We start from the raw sequence: 7,500 nt of genomic DNA, 5'->3' as shown, positions 1-7,500 counted from the left end.
AATTAAAAAGTAATTGAAAATGCTGTGGTATCAAACGGACTTATATGATAGTTATCGTCAGTCTGACAAATAGACAATAAAAAAAACTTGGGCAGAAAATTTAATTGACATACAACAGTCCAACAACGACACAGAAACGCACACATATAAAAATACGCGCTCACGAACACGTATGCGGAGAGAACAAGAGAGAGAGAGAGAGAGAGAGAGAGAGAGAGAGAGAGAGAGAGAGAGAGAGAGAGAGAGAGAGAGAGAGAGAGAGAGAGAGAGAGCGAGAGAGAGAGAGAGAGACAGACACACAGACAGACAGACAGACTAGACAGACAGACAGACAGAGAAAGAAAGGGAGAGAGGGGTGGAGAGAGAAACAGACAGACAGACGGACGGACACACAGACGGACGGAATGACGGACAGAAAGACAGACCGATAGACAGATGGGCGGACAGACAGACAGACAGGCAGGCAGACAGACAACCAGACGGACAGAGAGACAGACAGACAGACTAAATGAGGTGAGAAGCAGCAGGATCTTTTCTTTAAAACAAAATAATTAATTTTAATTCGAGATCGAGGAAACCATAATCTCTTAGGATATTGTAGAGTGTAGGTTTGATATTCTAGAGTGTAGGTTTGATATTCTAGAGTGTAGGTTTGATATTATAGAGTGTAGGTATGATATTATAGAGTGTAGGTTTGATATTATAGAGTGTAGGTTTGATATTATAGAGTGTAGGTTTGATATTATAGAGTGTAGGTTTGATATTATAGAGTGTAGGTATGATATTATAGAGTGTAGGTATGATATTATAGAGTGTAGGTTTGATGTTATTGAGTGTAGGTTTGATATTATAGAGTGTAGGTTTGATATTATAGAGTGTAGGTATGATATTATAGAGTGTAGGTATGATATTATAGAGTGCAGGTATGATATTATAGAGTGTAGGTTTGATATTATAGAGTGTAGGTATGATATTATAGAGTGCAGGTATGATATTATAGAGTGTAGGTTTGATATTATAGAGTGTAGGTATGATATTATAGAGTGTAGGTTTGATATTATAGAGTGTAGGTTTGATATTATAGAGTGTAGGTTTGATATTATAGAGTGTAGGTATGATATTATAGAGTGTAGGTTTGATGTTATTGAGTGTAGGTTTGATATTATAGAGTGTAGGTTTGATATTATAGAGTGTAGGTATGATATTATAGAGTGTAGGTTTGATATTATAGAGTGTAGGTTTGATACTATAGAGGGTAGGTTTGATATTATAGAGTGTAGGTTTGATATTATAGAGTGTAGGTTTGATATTATAGAGTGTAGGTATGATATTATAGAGTGTAGGTATGATATTATAGAGTGCAGGTATGATATTATAGAGTGTAGGTTTGATGTCATAGAGTGTAGGTTTGATGTCATAGAGTGTAGGTTTGATATTATAGAGTGTAGGTTTGATATTATAGAGTGTAGGTTTGATGTCATAGAGTGTAGGTTTGATATTATAGAGTGTAGGTTTGATGTCATAGAGTGTACGTTTGATATTATAGAGTGTAGGTTTGATATTATAGAGTGTAGGTTTGATATTATAGAGTGTAGGTATGATATTATAGAGTGCAGGTATGATATTATAGAGTGTAGGTTTGATATTATAGAGTGTAGGTTTGATATTATAGAGTGTAGGTTTGATATTATAGAGTGTAGGTTTGATATTATAGAGGGTAGGTTTGATATTATAGAGTGTAGGTTTGATATTATAGAGTGTAGGTATGATATTATAGAGTGCAGGTTTGATATTCTAGAGTGTAGGTTTGATATTATAGAGTGTAGGTATGATATTATAGAGTGTAGGTTTGATGTTATTGAGTGTAGGTTTGATATTATAGAGTGTAGGTTTGATATTATAGAGTGTAGGTTTGATATTATAGAGTGTAGGTTTGATACTATAGAGTGTAGGTTTGATATTATAGAGTGTAGGTTTGATATTATAGAGTGTAGGTATGATATTATAGAGTGCAGGTATGATATTATAGAGTGTAGGTTTGATATTATAGAGTGTAGGTTTGATGTCATAGAGTGTAGGTTTGATATAAAAGAGTGCAGGTATGATATTATAGAATGTAGGTATGATATTATAGAGTGCAGGTTTGACAGAAAGTATAGTGGAAATCAAGTCGCGTAAATGTGTACATGTGAAGGTGTGTGGGAAATATTTGTAATGTGATTACTCGGCTGTGAAACCCAACTCCTGTGATATGAGAGGGTAAATTTACATAGTGCAATATCATATTTGATTGTATCCCTTTTATGTTTTATGTTTTATGTGTGTCGTCCTATACAATTGTTGTTATAATCGTTTACAGGCAGACAGGGTGTGCCGAAGAAAAATTTCCATTTTTATGTAATATTTTAATGGACAATAAAGTGCTGTTATTGTTATTGTTATTGTAACACAAAATCAACGCATTTTGTCAATCTCTGGACCGTATGGAATGAAACTGAATGCACTGCATTATTTTTTTTTTACCAAGGCTGGTCGAAACCCTGCGGCCGAGACCGACAGTACTGACACATTCAGTGTCTCTGTAGCACAAGCCAAGTTAACATAATTTGCATAAAGAGATTTAAAAAAAAAATATCATATAGCTTGTTGTAAATCAAATCGCAACACCTGTATAAGCCTATATTCAGAAGATACTATAAAGACTACATTGCAATCATTTATAAATCTATCCGTGGAAATTCTATTTTTAAGGTACGCGCTTAGTTCACTTATTCATGTTCTCGCAATAACATAAATTATACAAATGATAAAAATAATGATGATGATGATGATCTTCTTCTTCTTGTCGTTCGCTGTTAAATCGTCAGTCCGGAGAACGGACTGTCGACATTTCATTTTTGAAATTTGCGTGGATCTATGGTTGGTTAAGGTGCGCCTGTTGGCCCAGATCCTCCGACTTCAGCCCTTAGGTTTCTTTCAGGATTACCCCACCCTTAGTTCCTGGCTTCAAAAACCTAACCCTGGGAACACATGGGTGATTTCTTACCGGGGGTCCCACCCCGGGGCTAGAGCTTTTAATGTGGCTCTTACTCGCATGGTGTAACCGTCATCGGACACGTAGGGCATTTTATAGGGTAGTCAGTACCATCTGCCAACCCACCCCGTCCTGGTAGAGACACCGCTAGTTGGTCCGGGACTGCTTATTCTATATTCGCAGGTGGCCCCCATATCTGGGGGCCGTTCCCCTATCCGCCACCTGGGGACCCGCCGGGTTGAGGATAGTCGCCCCCCAACTGAATTGGAAGTAGTCTGTTCCCGGATGATGATGATCATGATGATGAAGATGACGACGACGACGACGTATACGTTGACGTCGACGACGCTGCTAGTGCTAATGATGATACAGACATAAGTAGTATAATAGTTATACATATAATACTTACTAGTCACACAGGGGAGGGCAGAGGGCAGCCGCGACGATTGCGGCCCCTTCCAAGATGGCGATAGCGCCGGCATTGCAAATGGCGGTACACGCACTGACGGTGACTCCGTTGTGAAGATGTCTTCCCAGCTTTACGGCAGCATCGTGAAGGCTGTCTGTCGATTTTAGAAAAAAATGGAGTTATTTGGTGCAAGCCGAGCCAAGAAACGTCCATCTATACTTCCCAAAACCGTCACTAAGAAGACAAATGGCAGCTGCTAGGGCATGGGGGTCCGGGGTAATGCCCCCCCGGAAAAAAATTGATAAAAATCAAGGAATATGGGGCAATCTAATGCAATCTGAGCCATCAGGTTTTTATTTTCTCACTTTTTGTTTTAGGCTAGAGGGGGGGGGGGGGGGTTCTTGAAACCCTGGAAATCCCCCTGGATCCGTCCCTGCTAGATCACAACTTGAATTTACGCTGCGGCGCAACTGGTGTCGCCACCGCACTCATAAACACACACACACACACACACACACACACACACCGTGACACACACACACACTGACACACACACACACTGACACACACACACACGCACACACTGACACTGACAAACACTGACACTGACACACACACAGACACACCCACACACACACACTGACACACACACACACACACTGACACACACACACTGACACACACACACTGTCACACACACACTGACACACACACATACATACATACACACACACTGACACACACCGTGGCACACACACACACACGCGCGCGCGCACGCACGCATACACACAATTTACACACAGTCACACACACACACACGCACTTACACACACACACCTACCCACACTTACACACACACACTGACACACTTACACACACACACACACACGACACACACACACACACGGCACACACACACACACACACACACACACACACACACACACACACACACAGTGAAATACTCGCACAAACACACGTACGTGTGTTTGTGAAATGTGATTTAATCTTCATCAGATCTTGCTTTCTATCTCTAAAGTCCCCCTCTACTGACCTAGCTATAGGTTCTCTGTCTGTGTGTTCCTGTTTCGTACCCCCCCCCCCCCTCCTCTCTCTCTCTCTCTCAGTCTTTCTGTCTGTCCCTTCCGGATCCCCTCTCTCCCTATTTCTGCTTGCCTCTCTCTCTTTCTGTTTTCCTGTCTTTCTACCTCCCCTCTCTCTCTCTCTCTTTCTTTCTGTTTCCCCCACTCCACTTATTCTCTCTCTCTCTCTCTCTCTCTCTCTCTCTCTCTCTCTCTCTCTCTCTCTCTCTCTCTCTCTCTCTCTCCCCCTCTCTCTCTCTGGGTCATTTATGAAACACAATATTTTACTATGATTATGTTGTATATGGACGCATACCCTTCAGAAGGGGCTCTGGCCTAAAACTGAATAAACTTTCGTATTCGTATTCGTATATTCGTATTCTCTCTCTTTCTTAGTCTCTCTCTCTCTCTTTATTTGTCTCTCTCTCTCTCTCTCTCTCTCTCTCTCTCTCTCTCTCTCTCTCTCTCTCTCTCGCTCACTTTCCTCTTTCTCAGTTTTCCAAAAAGAAAACCCTCCTAGCTACTAGCTTGTTGCTGTTACCTGTGTATTTTGGATACATGTCATGATTGTAACTTTTGTTAAAATAAATCTATGTTTAAAGGCTTACTAACTTACTCCCGTGTAGTTTACAAAGTATAGTTTGCCCACAATCGATGTCAAACGCACCATAAGACCATATAATGACGATATGTCGTCATACGCGGACCATATACGTGCATTTCAGCTTGTTCTAGCCTCTGAAAAAGTGAGGATGTCAACAACGACACGGAGTTCTCTCCCTTGCGTCAACAGCGCATGTGTTGCCAAATCTATAAATAGGACGATCCAGATCAAAATGAAAATTAACATATCTCAACATTGAAGGGGTCCTAGACCACAATATTTTGCAGGGAACTTAATTTAGCATGTCTCCAGCGGTTGGTAAAGCAATTAGCGTGTATAGTCATCGAGTACATATGGCTTTAAACCAAAAGAAAACCCCCAACTTACGGCCATAATGCGACAGCGTGCTGGACAGGGAACGTTTCTCTACCTGATTGATTCCCTGAGTCATGGCAAACAACGCCACAAGCAGCAACAGACACTTCATCATGGTGTGGGCTGAAACAAGTCATCATCATCATCACGGCATCACAAATGACGGTTGACGGTTCATCGCTACCACCCAGTCAAAAAGCCGCAATTGTGATGAAAATATATTTTTAACAACTTGCCTTTGACAGTGGCCATATTCATGCGTGTGTAGGAGGAAACTTTTGCTTGTATCAATAGACGGGTGCAGTGGCGTGGTGGTAAGACATCATATACAGGGTGACCCGGAAAAATGCAACCCACAAAAATGTTAATAACGTTTACATCTATTGACCGAATTACTTCAGATTTGGTGTACATTAACTTCAGTTCTATATGCATGACTTGCCCAACACAGTGGCCAAACAAGTTTGCAAATTCTGGGATCGACTCTACAGAACTTCTTCTTCTTCTCCTTCTGCGTTCGTGGGCTGAAACTCCCACGTACACTCGTGTTTTTTGCACGAGTGGAATTTTACGTGTATGACCGTTTTTTACCCCGCCATTTAGGCAGCCATACGCCGTTTTCGGAGGAAGCATGCTGGGTATTTTCGTGTTTCTATAACCCACCGAACTCTGACATGGATTACAGGATATTTTTCGTGCGCACTTGGTCTTGTGCTTGCGTGTACACACGGGGGTGTTCGGACACCGAGGAGAGTCTGCACACAAAGTTGACTCTGAGAAATAAATCTCTCGCCGAACGTGGGGACGAACTCACGCTGACAGCGGCCAACTGGATACAAATCCAGCGCGCTACCGACTGAGCTACATCCCCGCCCACTCCACAGAACAAGGTTTGACATTGAGCGGTAACCATACAAACCTGACTTAAACCCTCCAGGCTTGTACCTTTTGGTTTATCTGAATATCTGAGTTTATAAAAACACTCCCTTAGTCCAAAAAGGGACAAAGATTGTTTGAACCAAAAGTTCAATCAATTTGATTGAAAAATGTCAATTAATTTGATTCAAAACTCCGGCGACAACTTTTTCGAAAATCCGGGTATGACGTCATCAAAGACAATTATAAAGAAAGTGAGAGAGAAAAAATAATCTGGAAATATATGGACAATCCACAAACAACGTTTCATTAACATCTGTCGGGTTTTCTCGTACACACACACACACACACACACACACACGCACACACGCACGCACGCACGCACGCACGCACGCACACACACACACACACACGCACACACACACGCACACACACACATACAAGAACCACACACACACACACACACGCACGCACGTACGCACGCACACACACACACACACACGCACACACACACACACACACATACACACACACACACACACACACACACATACACATACATGCACCACACATACATACACGAGGGGCTGATCACATCATTTTAAAGAGGGGGGGGGGGTTCCAAATTTCTTTTAGGGACAATTCGACGACGCGAAGCGTTTAGATGAGGGCGCGAAGCGGCGTTCGAACTTCCTAGGAAGTTCCGGGGGCATGCCCCCCCCCCCCCCGGATAATGTTGATCAAAACAAGGAAAATGGAGCAATCTGGTGCAATCTAAGTCAAGAAATTTCTCCTAATACACCTTCCAAAAAGTAAACTTAAGAAGACAAATTTGGATCAAAACAAGGACAATTGAGCGGTCTGGTGGAACCTGAGCCAGCAAATTACCCAACCACTTTCCAAAACCGTCACTTAGAAGACAAAGTCCGGCTCCTAGGTGGGTCCGGGGGCATGCCACCCGGAATATTTTGATAAAAATCATGGAAAATGGAGCAAACTGGTCGATCAATATTTATTTTTTTTCAAATTTATTATTTTTCTTTTTTTCACTTTTTTTTTAGGCTGGGGGGGGGGGGGGTCCGGAAACCCCGGAAACCCCCCTGGATCCGCCCCTGTACAC

At 41.9% G+C, this 7,500-nt stretch overlaps 1 long non-coding RNA gene across 1 annotated transcript in view; it reads right to left on the bottom strand.

The window, feature by feature from the left end:
• LOC138980912 (uncharacterized) overlaps positions 1 to 7,500 on the bottom strand; it is an 8,269-nt gene that overhangs the window by 163 nt on the left and 606 nt on the right. Inside the window, exons 2-3 of the long non-coding RNA XR_011460490.1 lie at positions 5,517 to 5,627; positions 3,444 to 3,597 (exon numbers count right to left, since the gene is read on the bottom strand). This is a non-coding gene — a long non-coding RNA (uncharacterized lncRNA). The remainder of the gene's footprint in view (positions 1 to 3,443; positions 3,598 to 5,516; positions 5,628 to 7,500) is intronic.

This window comes from Littorina saxatilis, linkage group LG11, assembly GCF_037325665.1.
Source record: "Littorina saxatilis isolate snail1 linkage group LG11, US_GU_Lsax_2.0, whole genome shotgun sequence".
NCBI lineage: Eukaryota > Metazoa > Mollusca > Gastropoda > Littorinimorpha > Littorinidae > Littorina > Littorina saxatilis.
The sequence above is the reverse complement of the archived record's forward strand: the minus strand, read 5'-3'. Positions and strand labels throughout refer to the sequence as shown.